The following is a 21,709-nucleotide window of genomic DNA, read 5'->3' as shown; positions in this document are numbered from 1 at the left end:
TAGCTGAAAGAGGTTTTCAGAGGAAAGCCATATCTTTTATGGGATATCATGCTTGTCAAAAGCAATTAAATAGTACACGGAGGCCTCAGAGTGGGCTCCAGCATAATCTGGATATAGTTTGGGTACATGAATAAATATAAATTTGATGAAACCTCCTCGTATATGAAATGTAGCCTAAAACATACTACTTTTGAAAAGTAATGAAGTTATTCAAATACTTTAATTTCAAATTGCTTCCACCAGTCATTGATTTATAAATGTCATTTGCCATGTGATTCCAAATGACTTTACAGACTACAGAGCATGGAACTATGGGGATAAAGGAGACTTTAATGATCTTACATAAACCAGAAAGACTTTATTTAAACTTTATATAGAACAATGTATTGATTGTTTGGTCTAAGAACCTCTTGTTTCAGACACCTGTCATTTGAAAGACAGGATTTAAGAGAATACATGGAATTCCTAGAAAACTGGACCACAGTTTATAACAAATAAAGAATGAATTTGTTGTTTCTATAGTCCAATATATTTCAAACCCATGGCACCCATTGCTCATTCCTTTTAGACACGTGATCTTAGGTCCGTTTACACCAGACAGCCCAAAGCAAAATTATTAGTCTTGTATTTTGCTGCATAACCAACTCTCCCAAACTGAGTAGCATAAAACAACTACCATTAGATTATGCTTATGAATTCTGTAGGTCAAAAATTTGGAAAGGACACAGAAAAGCATGGGCATACAAGGACTCCATGATGTCTGTGGCACCAGCAAGGAAGACTGGAACAGACCGGCCTGAAGGATTCACTTCTGAGATGGCTTCTTTACCCATAAGTCTGGCTTCTGGCTGGGCTGCTTCTCCCTGGAGCTGGTGACCAGGTACTCCAGCTTCTCCCTGGAGCTGGTGACCCAGGTACTGTTATGTGCCTCCTCTCTGTGCCATGACTTCTCACAGCATGAGAGATAGGATCCAAGTGGGAACATTCCAAAAGCAAGCATTCCAAGAGCAAGGGTTCCAAGAGAACCAGATGGAAACTGTCTTTCTGATCTAGTCTTGAAAGTTATATAGCATCATTTCTGCCATACTTATTGTTTAAAGTACTCACATTCGGTTTTGAATCCTGATGCCTCCACTTCTAAATGGGTGACCTTAGGCAAGTGGCTTCATCTCTTCCTCACTCTACAAACACAGATGCTGATCGATCACAGGGTTGCTATGGATAAACACAAATCCATGTTAGAGTGCATCACTAATTTATAAACAGTTGGCTAATTCTAATCCTCTTTCTTGTTTTCTTAGCTACCTTTATTTCCCACATTTCTCAGGCAGGAGTATGTACAATCTCCCTGCAATAATTCCATCAAAATCTGCCCTCAAATCCGTTGTTCAGAAGGTGGAATCTCAGGGGCGTTCCTCAATGGCTCAGGGAAGAAATAGTAGATGCCCACCGATGTTGCACCTTGCAGAGACCCCCTACTCCACCACGCCTAAGAGCCTGCCCCTCCTTCTGGCTGTGTTAGAATTCCACATCTCCTCTCTTGTGACACGTGAAGGAGCCATTGACAGACATTCTTTAAGCCCTCAGGAATTTACTTTTTCTTTTAAAGAAAGTGAAATGGAATTCCAGAACAGGGACCCATGGGATGGAGTTTTTCTGAAGTACATGTTTCTGTTCTTTCTACTTCCCATCCCCACCTGGTGTCAAATCAGTTGAGGAAAGGGCACGTTCAACCTGGCTTTCCTCTCTGCCTAATTTCTTTGAGCACATTACCCAAATCTTCTCCAGTCACTGGAGCAGTTGCACTTCACTGGTCTCTTTACTGTCACTACTGGTCTCCTCAGATTCACCTTCATACAAGAGTCAGAGATCCTTCTAGAAGCAGCCAGGCCACACTGCTCCCCTACTCAGAACCGCGGTGGTTTCCTATTGCACTTGGAGTAAAATCTAAGGTCCTTGCAGTGGCTTACAAGGCCATCTACAGTCAGCTCAGATATTTCTCAGACTTCATATCCCTCCTGAGACAGGGCCAGCCAGGCTGATGTGTGCAGGTGCCCAGGCCCTCAGCTTAGAAGGGCCGCACACTCATTTCATTTTCATTAATCTCTTCAGTGCTCTGCTATTGCTATTTTGAAGGTTTTAATAATTTTCAAACAAGGGCCCTACATTTTCATTTCATTTTCATTTGGCACCGAGTCCTGCAAATCATATAGGGGCTCTCTCTGTAGCCACACAAGACTCCTCCACTCTGCAAATGGGCCAGGCCGTAAGCCACTCGTGCACCAGGAATCAGCCTGGTGCTGCTCCTTCCCACTTCTGGGAAAGCTCTCCGTGATATGTTCACTCGGCTGCCTCTCTCCTTCGTGCAGGTCTCACATGTCCCCACCGGAGAAGCCTTCTGTGACCACCACGTCCACGCTGTCGCTGCCTCCCCACATGCAGAAGTATTTCTTCTTCAAAGCACCATCACCACCCACATTATGGAGTAGATTTACTTGGATGCAGTTGTTTCTTCTTGGTCCCATAGAAGTTCCTCCAGGGCGCGGACTTAGCAACTTGGTCATTTCTTTGATGTTGGGGACTAACACACTTGCTGGCACATAGCTATTTCCCAGTATGCTTTTGTTGAGTTAACTTATTCTTCACTAATACCACACATGCTGCCCTTCACAGCAGGAGCACATTTTAATTCTATGAATTTGGTTGTGAGAAAAGTTCAGAGGACACATTTGGAAATACACTGTTTTGCTTTCACTGTGGTCACCTGGCTTTTCTCAGGCTGCCACTCATCCCCATTCAGCTTAATCTTTCTGCCTTCTTTTCTCTCTTTCTCTCTCTGCTTTGCAATGACTCTAACTCTGTGCTTCGAACATTCGAAGTATGGAGACATTGAGATTCGTTTTCTGATTTTGGAGAGAGAAACAAGAGAAGTCATAGGAAGTATCAGAATGATGCCTACTTCAACCTGAATTGGACCATCTCAGCTGGAGGAAATGGCAGCTGCCCAGTGTCTGACTACTGACCCCAGTGCCTTGCCACAACCCACGCAGCAGCAGGGATGTCAGAGCCAGAGGCACCTTTGATATCATCTAAGGCAAACTCATGACATCTTGTGTTCTTTCAGGAAGGAAAGGATATTTCAGGTTAGAAATAGAGAGGAGGGGAGGGGCGGGCAGGAAAAGGGAGGTGAAAGGGGGAAAGGAGTGATAAAAGGTGTGCTTGAATCATTCTAACCCCTGACAAGGAACGTCATCTCTGGAGGTCGCAAAACTGATTGGTTGTAAGCCAGGTGCAAAAATTCAAATTTTCTGACTTTCTCTTTGATATTAAATGTCCTTTAATTGAAGAAATAATTGTTGGCTTCAAATTTCCAATATGGTCTGGTATTATTACTGTCCTCCATGTTCATTTTCTACCACTGCTTACTTCACAGTCTTTTAATCAGGAACTGGTCTTCCTGCGAGTAGGTGTCAGGTGGCCCTGCCTGCCAGGCAGGCAGCAGACTGCACATGGGGCCTGCATCAAGGTCAAAAGGGAGCCAGGTTCCTTGGCAGAGTCCCCATGATGTCACATCTCTTGTCCTCTTGTTCTCTCTGCACCTCGGGTAGACAGAAATCTTAGGTTCTTGACATACTCTCATCAATGATCCATACATGCCCTTCTATGGTTTATGTGTACATTTGTGTGTTTTTAATAATTGTATCAACTCACATGATCTCACCATCCAGCTCAGGAACTGGCCACACTGCTATCATCCACGTGGTTCTGCCCATCCAAGCCCCAGAGAGAGGTGGTCACTATCCCGAGTCTTATGTTGCTGATTCCCTTTGTTCCAAACCACTGTCTTTCATGAAATATATGACATTTTTTCACATGTTCTCAAAAGGCACATTTAGTTTGGGTTGTTCGTATCCACGTATAAAAGTCTCAAGTTGTAGGTAATTTTTCAGGACTGGCCCAGGAAGGGGAACTGACTGTGTGTCGAGACCAAATCCTTCTGTGTCAGGTGGGGTGGAGAGGCCCCAGCCGTTAGCTGGATCTGGCCCTGAAATGACCCACCAACGTGGAGAGGCCTACCGGACCGCTCCTGCCTCTGCGGAGGGAAGCCCACAACACCAGAACACACAAGCCTCTTCCTGGGTTTGCTTTTCTTCCAATAGCCCACCTGTGCTCCGGGGCAGGGCTCCCAGCCACCCACTTTGTGAGGCTGCTCGCTCCCCACCTGTGCAAACACAGGGCTTCCTGTCACCACGTGGCCCAAGCAGAGCAGGCCTGCGGACGCCCAGCTTCGCATTTTTAATTTCCTAATGAGAATGATTGCAGACCTGGAAAACAGCTGTTATCCCAGGGGCCACGACACAATGTAATTCAATTGCACCTTTTTGATTTCTGTCTTGTCTTTCACAATTTCCCACAAACCTGAAACGTGTTTCGCTACTCACTTTCTGCCTCAGAGCGATCACAGCACTTGGCCCTCAGGGAGACTCTTGCATCGTGAAATGGCTTTTACTCTGCAAATCCCAAGTGGAAATGAGAGGATATTGAGTTATGAAATCATGGTGCAACACAAAGACGCCAAGGCTTTGAGGATAACCCAGTCCTAGGTTAGGGTCCCCTTCCGTGTCCTCTGTCACCACCTATAATTAACTACTATTAAAAACAAGAGGCTGGGGGCACCTGGCTGGCTCAGTTGGTAGAGTGTGTGACTCTTGGTCTTGGGGTTGTGACTTTGAGTTGGGTGTGGAAGTTACTTAAAAATAAAATCTTTAAAAAACAAACAGAAATAACAAGAGGCTGATGTGTCATGATGAGTAGAAAGAACAAAGATTTTGATGCCAGAAAAAAAAACAAAAAAAACAAAACATGAGTTCAGGAGTGCGTGGGTGGCTCAGTTGGTTGAGTGTCTGACTCCTGGTTTCGGTTCAGGTCATGATCTCCCAGTTTATGGGTTCAAGTCCTGTGTCGGGCTCTGTCCTGACAGTGTGGAGCCTGCTTGGGATTCTCTCTCTCTCTCCCTCTCTCTCTGTCCCTCCCCTCCTCGTGCACACATTCTCTCTCTCTCTTTCTCTCTCTCTCTCTCAAAATAAATAAATAAGCTTAAAAAAAATGAGTTCATATCCCACCTGCATCCTTTGCTCCTTATGTGACCTTGGACCTCTCAGAGTTACTCTCCTGCTTTGAAAAATGGAACCAGATACCTACTCCGTAGAATATTGGGAGTTACCTGAGGAAGGTGCAGAATTGTGAGCTCACTTGGCCTGTAGCATGGTTACAGACTAGGTGCTTCATCACTGGGGGCCTTTCTCATTTCCTCACAGCAAGTCTACTGGTCCCTGACCCTCCAGCCTCTCCGTTCTGATCAATCACACGTCACAGACAGATGAATCATCCTGAAGCAGCATTGGTGTATATCACATTTCCCCACCTCCTTCACCAGATCCAGACCCCCAGACGACAGCAGAAAACTTCTGTGGTTTCCCAGTGCCATTAAGACGTCCAAATCCCTTAAATTGACCTTTTATCTCCAGCACAATTTAGAATCAATGTACCCTTCACAGTGGCCTTTTCTTGCTCCTATATCTGAATCCTGTGTTCTAGGGAAACTTCGTCTCTGAACATGCCAGATACATGTCAGGCCCATCTCTACCTCCGCATTCATACTGTCCCCTTGCACACACTGCTTGCCTCCCCCTTTTCACTGATATGCATTCCATCCTTTCTTGGAGGTTCAAGTAAAGTCCCCACCTCTCTTCTTTCCTGCCTTTCCTTCCTGCTGGCTAGTTAGTGTGTCTTACCTTGTTTTGTCATTAGTCATCTGTGTATGCAGCCGCTGACACCTAGCTTGGGTTCTATGGAAGATGTGCAGAAGCATGTGGTGATGATTGCAAATACAGAAGCACAAATTTCAAAGACACTTCTGTTTAGAAATGCCTTCGTAAATTCACCTGGAATTTGACTTATCACAATTTCTTTCCATTAAATTTTTTCAAAATTGTTAGCAGTAGCCAGATCGAAATAATCAAGCATTGAGTTTGTGTTGCTGTTAGGGTGGGGTGTGTGTGTGTGTATGTGCATGTGTGTGCATCAGGGAGCTGCACTGACTGGGTTAGCTTCACATCAATCCCAGTGGGAAACAGTTATCTGCACTCTGCTCTCCTTTGCCACTTTCAGGTGACAGGTTTCATCAGCTCACATCGGTTGTCCAAACATCCAAGATTGTACTGGAATTTAAGAAAGATAACTGAAGCAAGTATGAGCCTGATGGTTGATCAGTATCCACCATTTTTTGAGCAGATCACCTCCCTGCAATGGTTTAATCTTGTAATATGCCAAGGTAAGTTGACTTCGCAGAGTTCCCTGGCAGGACCTCAGGCAAACGAGTGGCTGTATTGGCAGTAAAAGGACATGAGGAAGGGAGTTCTGTTGAAGCTCTAAACTTGGCTGTTTAGATTCCAGGTATTCTTGGGAAGAGTTATACCTAAACCTGAACTTGGACAAAGGCCAAAAAATTATGCATTAGTACCATACCCAGAATATCTGGGGATGTTGTCAAGTTGAAAGTTGGTCAGAATCCCTGTGCAATGGTGTAGCCTGAGCAGTACTGAATTTGAAACAATTAAGCCTTGAGTGAGAGGCTGTTTAGGAGGCTGTTAATTGGTGTCCATTTTTTTTTCTTTTTCTTTCTTTTTTTTTTTTTTTTTTGCCTAATAATGGAAGAGTTTTAAGTCTCAACTCCAAAAAGGAAGACATTGATCCAGCTCAGAGATTTGCAATACCTTCATCATACAGAAGGTTGCTAATGCTCTCAGAAGAAAGCCTCTACCAAGGAGAATATTTGCATATGGAGCCCTCCCAGGTTAGCCTGAGAGAAGCATGCTATGTCACATAGCGAGAGCAGCCCTGGTAGCCAATAGAAGGGATTAAGACTTGCAGAGCACTCCAAAGTTGTAGAACTGATACGGATGTCCAGTCAAAGATGGCTGGTCAAGCACAAACCTCAGGCTTAGTGAACAGCTAGTCCAGATGGAGCCAGTCAGAAAGCTCTGGGAATATTTCTTCAAACAGATAAAACTGATTGCATCCCAAGTGCATTTGAACATATTCAGAAGACATCATACAACTTTTGAATTAATGATAAGTCAATGGGAAGCTAAGAAAATGAAAAAAATAGATAGCTCAATATCACCTCTGGGACAAACAAAATTTTATTCAAGAAAGGAAAAGCATCCATACTATACTGCAGAGATCAGTTTTATATACTATTTCCATTTGTCCTAATTATATAAACACTAAATATTTATCTATTTAAACTTACAACATAACTATTTTTGGAGGTTTGGAAGGGATGGTTAGCAGGTGTGCAGCAGTATGGAGAGGGTGGGAGAGAAGGAGAAAGAGAGTGGAATATTCAAATTCCAAATTGGAAACTCAATAGAGAATGTCTATATGAAATATCAGATAGAAGTATGTTACTTAAACATATTATGGTTGGTTCTGGGAAAAAGAAAAGAGGATTTAAAACAAAGATATATAGATGAAAAGACAGGTTATGCTGCTTTAACAACAACAACAACAACAAACACTTCAAAATACAAATGCTCAAATGACATAGGTATATCCTTTCTTGTTTGATATTGTCCAGAGAGAAGTATTTGGGGGTGGAAGGTTGATGTTATGACCCTCAATGTGGCTTCCATGTCTGGGACCACAGCAGCAATTCTGGTTCTTGTCATTCCAGCCAGGGCGGGGGTGGGGGGAAGTGGGGGGGGGGGAGAAGAGGGCAGTAGGTCAGGGAAACACATGTGCATACTTTGACAGAAACACTCCCCAGAAGTAGCACAGATCTATTGGCCAGACTGTGGGCATATGGCCTCACTGAGCTGCAAGGGAGCCTGGGAAATGCAGTAACTAGCTGTTGGCTATGTGCTCCACTAAAACATGGAAAAAGACAGGAACTAATGTCAGGGCTCAACCAGCAGCCTCTGTCAAATAAACTTTGTAGAATTATTTGACTCTTTTAACCAAGTGCCTATGTAACTTCAATACAAACTAAAATGGAATTTAAGACAGGGTGCCTCAAGATCATCTTTTGAACAATGAAATAAATGAACAAAATGTAGAAACAGGGTCCTGAAGCAGAATGCAGGCACCACCAGAATAGACAGTACAGATGGCACGGAACCAAGAGGATCCAGTCCTGTTTGGCACTATGCTTTCTGTCCTCCCATTTCAGGATGCTTATAGCTCCTTTTCTGGTATGAATATGCTATACATTCTGCAAGAACACATGGGCACCCCTGCAAACCCCTATGATTTTATAGTAAATCATTCCAAAACAACAAGAGTCTGAGATGGAGATTAGTGTGTAGGACGTAGGCAAAGGGAAGGAAGCAGGATTGGGCAGGGGGAGAGGCTGGGAGTTCTGGAGCTGGGATGGACCAGAGGTATCAAGGCAAGGAAACCAGACTTTTATATCCCAGTATCGATCAGTCTGGATGCTCATTGTCCCAGGAACTTGCAACATTAGGGATTAACCTTGTACAGAGTAGCTGTCTTTAGCTTGGGCAATTCACAGAAGGTCTGAGAAGTTTGTCCTGCCTCTAGCAGAACTACTACCAGCTCAGGGAACAAGTCCTTCATTACTGAAGAAGCATCTGAGCAATGTATCACAGCATCTACTCTACGTGAATCCTAGTAGCTGTCTCCAGGTCTCTGTGAAATCAATCATTTAGATTTGGGTTACAGCAGGAGTGGCTCTTTCATTCCTCTAGAGGAGAAGTTCAATGGTGGTGATCTCATGAGGACAACAGAGGGGTTGGGAGATGCCAGAGGACTTGGATGTATGTAGCAAGTATGCTCTTTGGCTTAGGTTATACTTTTGCTGGAGGTAGCTTTAAGACTGCTGTTGGAGATTAAAGGGAAGGGCCAAACCAGATACAGGCAAACCAGATAATATCTATGATTATACTTTGCTTTCATCTATGCTTTAGGATGATTAGTCAACAGTTGTTGGTTAACATATAAAGAACTCTTATGAGGAGTTTAGGCTCCAGAAGAAACAAAAGCAAGGGCTTCAAATAAGCCTATCTCCATCTGCCTCAAAGGGTATATTTGTTACCAGAGGGAGTATTAGAAGTAAGTTTGTTCCAGAGAAATGAGTGGTGTGAAAGCCTGTGGTTGGCTAAGAAGATTTCCAGGGGCACCTCCTCTTTTGATCTGGCAGATCCAGCAGTCAACACCTTTGGAATGATGCCCTAGGGATAGAATTCTGCACTGTAGTCCCCAACTAATGGAGGGCAGGCAGTCTGTCACCTCTGTCACCTAATCCTGATGTCAAAATTTCATCGTGACCACATCAAACTGAATATTTCCTGCAAGGGGTTTGTCAGCGTTCCTAAAAAGACAAGAGAATGGGGACAAAAAGTTGAATGGTTTTCTGTGGGTACCTGCTAGTACACGTTTGAGTGTAGGTGGCAGGATTTGGTCTGAGGCTTGTTTTCATTTAAACATATGTCTTGTTGGTGAGGTTGTCTGGGGAGGGGACATAGACCTTTAATGGCCAGAGGCTATCAATATTTTTCAAAAGAATCTCATAATTGTGAATAGTCAAATTAGCCTAGGGGCTGACAAAGTGAATGATAGCTCACGTTATTGCTGGTTAACTGTCCCAATAATTAACCTGTAAAGTAATGACACCTGAAACAAATGTGATTATTAACACATTGGTTTAGTGCAATGATTGATTATAAAAATTAACTGTCCTGTCTTAGAAATTCAGTGCATGATATATGATAATAATAAAGTAAACCTAACTTGATCATTCTAGTTACTCGTTTGACACTTACGTGGTCTCTGTTATCAGACTTGGTCTTGGGCAGGTTCAGTATCTGGCTCAGGCTCTAGAATAAAGTCTCTCATGTACCTGATGATCTGTGGCATGGCTGTGGAAAACTGTTTCATTCCTATGTGTGAAAATCAAGAGGATTCTAATGGGAGAACATCACAGAAAAGTGAATTCACAGGCCTGCTTTTGTTGATGTGGCCCGGAGGAAGGGCCCCTGGGGCCGTGCAGTGACGCAAAATCATACCATCCAACTATTGAATGCAAGAGCATTAAAGGAGATGGGGAATAAAAGCCTCTGTCAATGTGATAGTAATCTGCAACTCTTGGAATTTGACACAACTTCCCACTGCTCCTCACACAAACCTAAAACTGGGACCAGGCTGTCCTCCTCCTGCCCCCAAGGGCTTACCCATAGATTCACATCTTGGCTCAGAAATCTGATTGCTCTTCTGTCTTCACAAACCCTCCCCACCCTTCAATAATCTTGTCTTCATAAACAAAGACAAAGGTGTCTCCCCCAGCTCCATTGGCCAACATTAATCCCTTTGTGTGAACTCCCTTCATTTTTACACTTACGTATCTCATGCTTTTTCTTTTTGAGATCCTCAGTCTCAAAGGATCTGAGGAAGAGCTTGTATCTGTCCAAGGCATCTCCATAGTGCCTTAACATAGGCTAGGAGATCAGGAGGTCCTCAATGTGTGCTTGCTGAGTCTCAGAGGTTGGAAACTCAGAAGACCTAGGGGGGCTGAGCAGGAGCAGCTGGGCTAAGGCAAACTAGAGAAGGAATTCAAATTCAAATGATTTTTTTAAAAAAAGCAGTTATAGCAAAACAGGACTGCTGTTGATCTGCAAGCAACAGGTTTGCAATTCCTGGTCTTTAAGAGATTAGCAAACAATGTCTGGTCCCCTACACTGGGTAAACCAATGGAACAGCAGAGAAGCATTACTTGCTTCACTCTGGACTTCTCCCTTAACCCAGGTTTGCTTCTGGGCAAAGAGGCACCCCAGGAAGTCACATTCAGATGATGTAAATGCATCCCTCTGTAAAGGGGCCATTATACTCAAGGTACTAGTGTCCTCCAGATCTCACCCTGACCCTGAGTCCAGTTCTTTTGTCTTCTAGAATCTGAGCTGGGTCTCTGCTCCAATATAGTGTGCCATGCAGCTATGGGGGTAGTGTCAGAGGGCAGGTGGACAAAGGATGGAAACCAGCAGACTTTTCCTGTTCATGCAGTGCTGCCTGAAGGCAGAAACCAGCTTGTGCTTCTTTCCTAAGGGTTTGGGATGGTGATGTTGGCATTTGGGAAAACAGAGAGATGTAGGTTAGTTGAGGAAGAAGGTAGAACTATCTTCTGAAAGAAGGCTAAATGTGGAAACATACCCCCAAAATGTGGGAAAATGGGAGTCTTTATATTTCATGTAAACAAAGAATATAAGACAATCGAAAGATGAATGCAAATATCTTTCGATTTGCTTTTTTAAAGATACTCGTGTGAAAATAAGATCATGTGGAGATGAGATGACATGTCTGACTGTTGCTAACAACAGCTCTTTTGGGGCCAGGAGATGTGGAGCAAAATGTCTTCAGAAAGAGATTTCTCTCTGAAAACCATTACTCACTGCCCTGCTGCCAAGGTCACTGAGAGCTGCAGTTTTGCTGCTGTGAAACTGTTTACATCCAAGGATACACAGGGACACAAGGTCATGGGAGGTAAGCAAGCCTGGAGACCTCAAAGTCAAAAGACAATAAACACACTAACTTCCAGGGCTTTTAAAGAAGCTCAGGCGAGCCAGACAAATTTCCACTTCAGATGTAGATTCACAACATCTTGTAGCAGATGGAAATAGAAGCAGGGCAAGAGTTGGTTCAAACTGAAGTACTATTAAGTTTTATCAGAACCAAAACAGGCACCAGAGGGTTAAGGTCTGGAATGGTTCTTCAAACATGTCTGGAATAGAATGAAAACTCAATTGGCCTGGAGCACAGGGATTAAATTCAGGAGCAAGTTTCCAAGGAGACCTATAAGAACCCAGGGAGAGGAAAACCTCTTTCAGAAAATTCATAAAATGTAATGAGTCGCCACTGAAGCAATGGAAAGAACATTCAGTGAGATGGCCAGGAGTGGATGGAGGCTTAGTGCAGAGACTCAACTATGACCTGAATAGGTGTCTCGTCAGCAAATTATTTAGGTATATTTAATTGAAATGCATTTGTAGCAAGTCAACTCCTACAAAAAAATGTGAAAATATCCTCCCTGGAAATAATATGGAGTTTTGTCCTAAATTTGACCACTCACATTAAGCAGTCTGAATAAATATGGCAGGACTTGGCACCCTTCTGAAGCATCATCTGCTAAGAAGAGAATGCTTTTAAATCTCCTAGAACTCCAAGAAAAGGTGTAGAATGCTTGGTTTCATTGGGAGTTTCATGGGAGCCCAATGTCCCTGTCCACAGCATATCCTGCTTGCTTTCTCTCTCTCGCCATCCCGTGCTAAAGTTCTTCCTAAGGCATAAAAACAAATCTGACTCACTTCTTTCTTACTGAGAATCACAGCAAGTTTTCTTTGAAATTCAACTTTAAGGAAAACAGAAAGGCTATTTTAATCAGAGAAAAACCTCAAGCTGAGTGAAAATTACTGCGCTGGTCCTGTTGAATGTAGACTAGAACCACTTTTGAAGTGATCATTAATTTTATGGAAGTGATATACACCAGAATGAACTTCCATCCTACTTTATAATCAATCAATTAATCAACTAGTCCCAGAGGAGTAGGAATACTTTGCATTCTCTGTAATGCTGCGTGAGGTTATGGAGAACATAGTGTCACTGTGTAGTAATTGAATGTTCAGGGCTGGATTCAAGTAATTTTAACGACAGAATTGAAATTATCAGGTAGAGAGAAGGAAATGCAGAATGACTTAACCAACTACTTCATGAAAAGGAAACATCGAGGATCTGTTTCTATGTCCTCATTTGGTGGGATTTCTTTAAAAATGTGGCAAATTATGATACCTTTGAAAAAATCTTTAAACTTAAGCATTTCTAAAAATATGTGTGCAACCATAGGAAACACCAGAAAATGCATTTTGTCTATGGTTTATGTACATTCATTTTATGTATTTTTTCCTGAAATCACCATGCATTAGTATTTTTCAAATTTTTTTCTGTAATATTCTTTTAAAAAGTCCTAATTCTAGTTTATCACACTTTGAAACAACTTTTTCTACGCAGATTCGACTAGATTCCACAGTATATTTCACATGCCAGAGCAAAAGTTTTCTTGTACAAGGTCATTTCTATTAGACTAAAAGTGTTTGGGTTTATCATTTATAAGTTATTTTAAAGAAACAATTAAACTTCGAAAGTTAACCACCTTAGTTGTTGTTGTCAAGACTGTATTCCCATAAATGTGGCCCTGAAAAAGAACATTTGCTAGTGTTTCTTTAATGCATAAAATTGTAAAGAACACACTAATGTTCTGAATTCACGTAGATAATGAAAAATTTAAGCTGTACAGAAAGTAATACAATGAAAGTAATATTCTACTTCCTTTTCTGGTTATTCTCATCCCAGTTATTAGCAATTTCTTACAGTTCTTCTAGAAAACATTTTTCCTCATACATCAAAATAGGCATTGTACTTACACATACATGAACACACAGACGGACATATTTTAAAATTTTTATAGGGGGATCATACAATCATACCTAGAGTGCCTCATCTGGTTTGTTTTCACATAATAAGATGTTTTGAAGAACTTCCATGTTAGCACAAACAGACCGGACTCATTCCATTTAGCAGCTACATAGCATCCAGTTCTGTTGGATGTTGTATATATCCAATATATTCTACAACATATTTCAGTATCCCTTTGTTAATTGACATTTAAACAGTTTCCAGGTTTTTCTGATTAAAAAAATGCTGACTGAAGATCCCTTTATAGCTTGGCTTAAAAAAAGGAGCGTATTAGTAGGTTAAATTCCTAGAAGTGGAATTTTCTTCAAAAAGAAGTTTTCTTTTTCAATCTATTCTAACCTTTAATGTTGCCTACAATTTAGAAGGGGAAAGCTTTCTAATTTTGCTTAGGTTAGGGGAAAAAATGGAAAATACCGATGACACCCAGTGTAGAAGTCCAGCGGCATTGATTCGTTTCAAATTTAAGTGGGGAGGTGCTTATCTTGAAGAGGTGCTTAAAGTGAGGTCCTTAACAACGTTTTTCTCACTCTAGAAGAACACAAAATGAGCTATCAAGTGAATAGCATTTCCTGCTTAGCAGGCTGTGGAGAAAGTTCCATAATATGGCCATCTAAAAATTATTGGTACCTGATCAGATCTTTGTGATTAAGTCACACTGAAGGTATTAGCTATCTGGTCTCTCTCAGATAAGATTTATGTGAAGCTTTTAGACCTGGTCCTCAAGTGGAGTCACCAAGGAGATTTCTTTGGATAAAATAACTCCCCTGTGTATATCATCTAAGTGGTCCCCGGGCCATGTGTAATTTTACGAGACCTAGATGTTGTAGGGTAGAAGCCAATTTTAGAATCTTGCTTTCATTAAATGCAGAATGTTCATCCTATTGGGAAAAACTCAACTCCTTTTGCCAGTATTAGCAGCCAGACCAAACCTTCTGTATATCAGCACCATATGACAGATTCAAATTATGCCTAAGTCACTGGGGTTGGCAGAGATCGAAGGGGACTGTGTCCTTAAAAAAACAAAATTGCTGATGTAAGTCTGAATATAGAAGTTTCATTTTAGGAAAAAGAGAAACTTTTCTGGGCAAGGCTAGATTTGCTCCATAAATCAGGCAAATTCCCACAAGGCCAGGCCCTTGAGTGTTTCTAAGAAGAGCAGACCACTGAAACCCCTTTACTCAATCGTGGCCTGTTTGGGAGCCCAACTGGGCTCCCCTAGGTGATAGTCTTTCGGACATTTCTGGGAGTTCGAGAAAACTAACGCTCCATGATTTCCTTTCACTTAGTTGTGACTAGGAACCATTCTTCCATAGGTTTTCTGTACTCTTAGTACATGAACAATCAGAATTTGGATGGATAAAAAAGCAGGCAAGATATGGTCAATGATATATTTCTGTCCCTGAGAAATTCCCACTGAAAATTAGATATGGATCTCACATAACAAACAGGAATAAAAAATATGACAAATGGGAAATTGCAGAAATAGATGGAGGTACCTATGGAGCAAAGCAGACTTGAACTGCTTTGATTAGACGTCCTGGTCCATTTTATTCATTAATCCTTTGACTAGAGACACCTGGGTGGTTCAGTCGGTTGAGCTACCGACTTCGGCTCAGGTCATGATCTCACAGTTTGTGAGTTCGAGCCCTGCGTTGAGCTCTGTGCGGACACTCAGAGCGTGGAGCCTGCTTTGGATTCTGTGTCTCCCTCTCTCTCTGCCCCTCCCCCACTCATGCTCTGTCTCTCTCTGTCTCAGAAGTAAATAAACATAAAAAAATTTTTTTTAAATCTTTTGAACAAATATTTTTGAGCATCTTTTCATCAGACTCTTCCAGGTATATGTATTCAAAGATTTTTACACCATAAATAAAGTAATGCTTTGAGTTTAAAATTATTTCTGTCACAACTACCACAGTACAACAGTAGGCTGGACAAATAGAAGATCTACAGGAGCAAAAACATACCAGACAAATAATAGAAAAAATAAAGAAAGCTGGGTTTTAAAAATATAATATAAAATGAATATTTATAGAATCTGAAAAAATAACTTCTTTTTAATGATAAAGGAATATATTTTGAGGGGTGCCTGGGTGGCTCAGTTGGTTAAGCTTCCGACTTTGGCTCAGGCCATGATCTTGAGGTTCGTGAGTTTGAGCCCTGCATTGAGCTCTTGGCTGTCAGCACAGAGCCCACTTCAGATCTTCTGTCTCCCTCTCTCTGCCTCTCTCATTTTCTCTCTCTCTGTCAAAAATGAATAAACATTTTTTAAAAAAGAATATTTTTCCCCCAAATCCAAGGAACTTATATAAAATTAACCATATATTAGGCCCGTGTATCCCAATAAATATTTTTAAAATGCAGATCACATTCTCTGATCATAATACAGGGGGAGGAGGAAGGGAAATTACTTAAAAAAGAAAGAAAGAAAAAGAAGAAAGAAAGAAAGAAAGAAAGAAAGAAAGAAAGAAAGAAAGAAAAAAGAAAAGAAAAGAAAGAAAAGAAAAGAGAAAAGAAAAGAAAAGAAAAGAAAAGAAAGGAAAAGAAAAGAAAAAGGAGCACCTGGGTGGTGCAGTCGGTTAAGCATCCAACTCTTGATCTCGACTCAGGTCATGATCTCACAGTTCATGAGTTTGAGCACCACATCAGGCTCCGTGCTGATGGTGCAGAGCCTGCATGGGATTCTGTCTTTCCTCTCTTCCCTTCCCCTGTTTGTGCTCTGTCTCTCAAAATAAATAAACTTAAAAAAAAAAAGAAAAAAAGAAAAAAGAACAGAAGCCAGAGGCCATAAATCCTGTCAACCTCTGGATCAAACCATACCTGAAAATAATTTAACTTTGGACTTGTGGGTTATTTTCACCAGAACCTCCTACTCTTCCTTTTAAAATCAAACTTCCCGATGCTTGCAATAAAAATATTCTAATATTATCATCTGGAAATTCTACATTCCATCTAATTATAAATCAAATGTGACTAAATAATAAAGATATTTTCAGACCAAGTTTAGCTCTCATATGGCTTTTCTCAGGATGAATAATACCGGAATCTGAGACACAGAGAATTGAACCCAGGAGAATGACAGAGGGAAGTTCCAGAATGCAGCTGTGCAGCAAACCTTGAAGAACAGTCAGTGTGGGGGAGCTAGGTGTCCAGGAAGGAGGTGTCTTGGAAAAGAAGATTTTGTACATTTGATAGTATTCTTTGGAGAATGGGGGGAAAAAATTAAAGATGAAGTAAAGCCAGCAACGGCAGAATAAATAAGCAATTAGAAGCTCCAGGAGGAACAAGAAAAAGAAATATAAATGTAGAGCATTCTTTGGATCTGCAGTGAACAATATTTACATGGTCATAATAACATAAGCACTTTATTGAGTTTCAGTTTTTAGAATCAAAGCCTTGGCACAGTCCAATGGATTTAACCATTTCAGAGCAGAGTCTAAATAATAAATAACATCAACCTTGATGATGTGGAATTTTCAAGGACAGACCACAGAACATGGGAAGCAGAAAGGGAGAAGTAACAGAAGAGGAAAATACCAGGAGCCTCAAGTCCTTACCTTAGGAACTAACCAAAAAAAAATGTGTAAGAATATTATTCAAAGTTACAAAAACAACCACCAGAGATAAAAATAGTGATGCGACTGTATACAAGATGGGACAGGAGATGAGCTAAATCCTTACTGTGGCAGGAAGTCAAGAAAAGTTCACTTCTTAAAGGGATAAATCAAGAAATAGAGGTTTATATAGTTTATTTAGAGGTAATGAAAAAATTTAAAGACATTGAGAATCACATCAAGAACTAAAATCAGAAAATGTTACAAGAATAACATGGTTGATCGGGACTGAGATTAGGATCTTGACTGAGATGGGGCTAGGGACTGATATTTTCATTTTAAATTCTTATGATCCAAATAAGTATTTAAACCATGTGTAGATTGCTTTGATAAAAATAAAATTTCAATGCTTAAAAAAAGAAATCAGACTCAACCCCACTCATAATTAAAGGAATTCAACCTAATCACTTTCAATTGATCAATTTTACAAACATATGCAAAAGGCCAGGATATGAGGAGCAAGGAGGGAAATCACAAATATTTTAGCAACCAGAATAGAACAGACACCAGCCACTCAGAACTGATGCCGGCCATAAAATACCACATGTCCATCCTGGTGCATGGCAACTTCATAGCAGTCTAAGGGAAGGCAACTTGGTTGCTATTGGTAGGGGTGTATGTTGAATGCAAGCCTTCTGAAGGACATCACTGTCTATTGTGTATTCTTTTCAAAGCTATTAAGAAAGATTTACTGTTTAAATTAGCATATTCATCTTTGTAAAACATAAAAAGGATATGATTTTTGTAAAAGTCTTATTGAAATGTAATTCATAAACTACAAATTTCACCAACTGAAAGTGTACAATTCAAGGGATTTTAGGTTATTCTATTCCCAGAGTTGTGCATCTTTGCATAATTGATTTTAGAACATTTTCATCATCTCAAAAACAAACTCTTTTAGCTATCATTTGCCAATGCCCCCATTTTTCCCAGTCATAGGTAATCACTAATTGACTCAGTCTATAGTCCCCCACCTTTTTCTGGACATTTCATATAAATAGAATTATATAATATGTGGTCCTTTGTGACTGGCTTCTTTCACTTAACATAATATTTTCAAGCTTCCTCCATGTTATACCATGTATCAGTAGTTCATTTCTTTTTTTTTTTTTTTAGTTTTTTTTTAATGTTTATTTATTTTTTAGAGAGAGAGACAGAGTGCAATCGGGGGAGGGGCAGAGAGAGAGGCAGTCACAGAATCTGAAGCAGGCTCCACGCTCTGAGTGTCAGCACAGAGCCCAACATGGGGCTTGAACTTGCAAGCCGTGAGATCATGACCTCAGCCAAAGTCGGACACTCAACCTACTGAGTCATCCAGGCACCCCAGTAGCTCATTTCTTTTTGTTGCCAAATAACAGTCCATTGTATAGATATGCTGCATTTTATTTATACAGTCATCAGTTGATGGACACTTGAGTTGTTTCCACTCTTGGCTATTATGAATAATGATGCTATAAACATTCATGTAAAAGTTTTTGTGTGGGCATATGTTTTCATTTTTCCAAGCAATAGAGCAAGGAGTGGATTTGCTGGGTCAAGTAATGCAGTATTTAACTTTTTGAAGACTGTCAAACTATTTTCCAAAGTGGCTACACTATTTTACATTTATTCCCACCAGCAGTGTATGGGGGTTCCAATTTCTCCACATCTTCTCCAACATGTGTTATTATCTGACTTCATGATTTTAGCCTCCTAGTTTATCGGCCATTTGTAGTATCTTCTTTGGAAAGCTATTCAGATATTTTGCCCATTTTTAAATTGAGTTGCCTTTATCACTGACCTGTAACTGTTCTTTATATATTCTGCATATGAGTACTTTTTCCAATATATGATTTGCAAATATTTTCTCCCATTCTGTGGGTTGTACTTTTACTTTATTGATTATATCCTTTGAAACACAGAATTTTTGAAGTCCAGTATATCTATTTTTAATTTGTTGCTTATGCTTTCTGTCATATCTAAAAATTTATTACCAAATCCAGATTCACAAAGGTTTGTCTCTATGTCTTCTTCTAAGATTTTTACAGTTTGGGCTCTTCCATTTAAGTTTTTCATCCATTTTGAATTAATTTTGTCTATGGTGTGAGGTAAGGGTCTGACTTCATTCTTTTTCATGTGCCTTTCCAGTTGTCCTATCACCATTTTTTGAAGAGACTATTCTTTCCCTCATTGAATGGTCTAGGCACTCTTGTAGAAATCAATTAGCCATAATTGTATAAGATTACTTTTGGACCTAAATTCAATTCTATTCACATCTATGTCTAGCCTTGTGCTAGTTCTACACTCCCTTAGTTATTATAACTTTGTAATAATCTTTGAAATCAGGAAGTGTGAATCCTCCACCTTTTTATTTTTTTATTGTTTTGGCTATTCTGGGGCCCTTCCATTTCCACATGAATTTTAGGATCAGCTTCTCAATTTCTACAAAGGGATTCTAATAGAGATTGTGTGGAATCTGTGCAGAGTTTGGAGAGTTTTTGACATCATGCAGAGGCCCACCTATGGTGTTGGATCAAACTGAATATTCCAAACTTTGAGAAACATACCATTATTGCCCATGTCTGCTTGTCTGGTTCACAGACTAGCGAGAGCTTAGATGGGAAGAAAAAGTCTTTGGCCTCTGGGATTGGAGGCATAAGTCTGTACCCCAGGTCATAAGGAATTGGTCATGAGCATGCCTTTTGACTAGAGGTAAGTTGGTTCCTGCAACCTGCTTAATCTTATTTATGTTTATGATTTTATGCTTAGCCTTTAAATGTCTTTAAGTGTCTTTTCTATTTTGCCCACCCCAAGGATTCTTTATAAGGGCAAAGCCAAGAAACCAGTGTAAAAAAAAAAAAAAAGTAATTATCCCTTCTTTTCTCAAACCTTTTTTTTTTTTTTTCTTCAGTCTCTCCCTATCCATAATCAAGGCCCGCAAAGACAGAACTTCCAAGAGTACTGGGGTGGAGGCAAAGCAGAGCAAAGGGTTGGGTCTGGGACACAGAAGAGGATGGGAACACCTCACCTTAATGAATCTCGTCTCCATGATATTAGCATATCATTCAGGACATTTCCTACCAGAGCTCTTGATAAGTACAAGCATTTTCTTGCCTATTCTGCCTCTGGACTATAAGTTCCTCAAGGCCAAGCATTTGTTCAGAGCTGTTTCTCCAGTACTTAGCAGAGTTCATGGCAGGCAAACTGGTGCTCAAACATTTGTTGCATAACTATTGTCATGTTTCAAATGAGAGTACCTTGTGTAGTTGTAACGGCCATCAAATCAGATGATGCATGGGGAAATGATAATAATTGTAAGGACCCACAAATATAACACATTTGTTTTCAAAAAGACATTTTTTAAAGAAGCAAAATGTAAGATATCACCTGAATATGGTGTTGGAAACACCTCCCCTGAACAAGAAATGAGAACGCTGGTTCAAATGAAATATGATGATTATAAACACATCATCAGACTTGAAATTTTTGTGATTCCTGTGATGTCTCATGCAGATTCCCAATTTCAACATATGTTGGTTAAATAAATGAAGAAAGGTCAGATCTTTTATGACTAAATGTTTATAACAATGTATATTTTAAATCTTATCTTTTCTTGACTGTCTTTTCATACAAGTTTGTTTTTATTGGACCACCGGCAGCAAATTCCTGCAATTTTATAGCCATGTGACATTGTTGTCATTGCTTTTAGCACAGGCATCTGTTAGTAAAGAGACTAAAAGTATTCTCTTATGAGTCACTAAAATACACTTGCCAAGACCAATTAAACTAGTGCCAAATATGACAAGTCACCAGAAGACTTTTAACAATTTATACTGTTTTTGCTGGGGAAGGGAAATAAAGAAGAGAAAGAGGTAAATTTGCATAACACTTTTTTTTTTTCTGGTGAGCCTCAAAAGCTATAATCACTGAAATTCAGTAATGCTAAGTGCATTACTATTTCTTCTGGTATTTTCTACACCATAAACCAGAGATAATAATTAAGATTCTTGGTGGTTGGTCCTTTCCACCTCCACAGTACAAAATATGCCTTGTTTTTCCTGAGCAGGAAGTGCTAACCAAACATGAATGAACAAAGTATAGAAGAAGCAATGCTGAATTTTAGGTTTCTGAATAATTAGGGGTTGGCCATATACTTAACAGGAAATAAGGTAAAATTCTGCAAATGAAACAGCCTGAAGGTAGGAAATTTAGCTCAAATAAAGGTTTGGAATATAGTTAAGAGGACTTACAGGGTTAGTATGTTGCCGCACCAGGTTCAAAAGTAGTAACTAGTTGGCAGGACTTTCAGGAAATGGGACATCTCATTAAATGTAAGTCTTAAGAAACAGTATAAATTTGTCACAATGTAAAATATAAAGAACAAGAAGAACATTTGATTTACCTTGTATCTTACCACTGAAACCTCACTCCTCAAGTGGAAAACTGAGGCAATTATGTCAACAAAATTGGGACTCTGGTATTATTTTTTCAAAAATATTCTAAAAATAGAGGAAAATATATACCTTTGGAATCCTATGACCTGGAGGCATCCTGGCTGCTTTGGCAATGCCTGATTA

The 21,709-nt window shown here is 40.2% G+C and overlaps 1 long non-coding RNA gene across 1 annotated transcript; it reads left to right on the top strand.

The window, feature by feature from the left end:
* The first annotated feature begins 6,174 nt into the window (after positions 1-6,174).
* Positions 6,175-20,738, top strand: LOC122474674. Its single transcript, XR_006294975.1, has 2 exons — positions 6,175-6,334; positions 20,044-20,738. It is a non-coding gene; the product is annotated as an uncharacterized LOC122474674 (long non-coding RNA).
* Positions 20,739-21,709: the final 971 nt, after the last annotated feature.

Source organism: Prionailurus bengalensis, chromosome D4, assembly GCF_016509475.1.
Source record: "Prionailurus bengalensis isolate Pbe53 chromosome D4, Fcat_Pben_1.1_paternal_pri, whole genome shotgun sequence".
NCBI classification, from domain to species: domain Eukaryota; kingdom Metazoa; phylum Chordata; class Mammalia; order Carnivora; family Felidae; genus Prionailurus; species Prionailurus bengalensis.
This window is presented reverse-complemented; position numbering and strand designations above follow the sequence as displayed.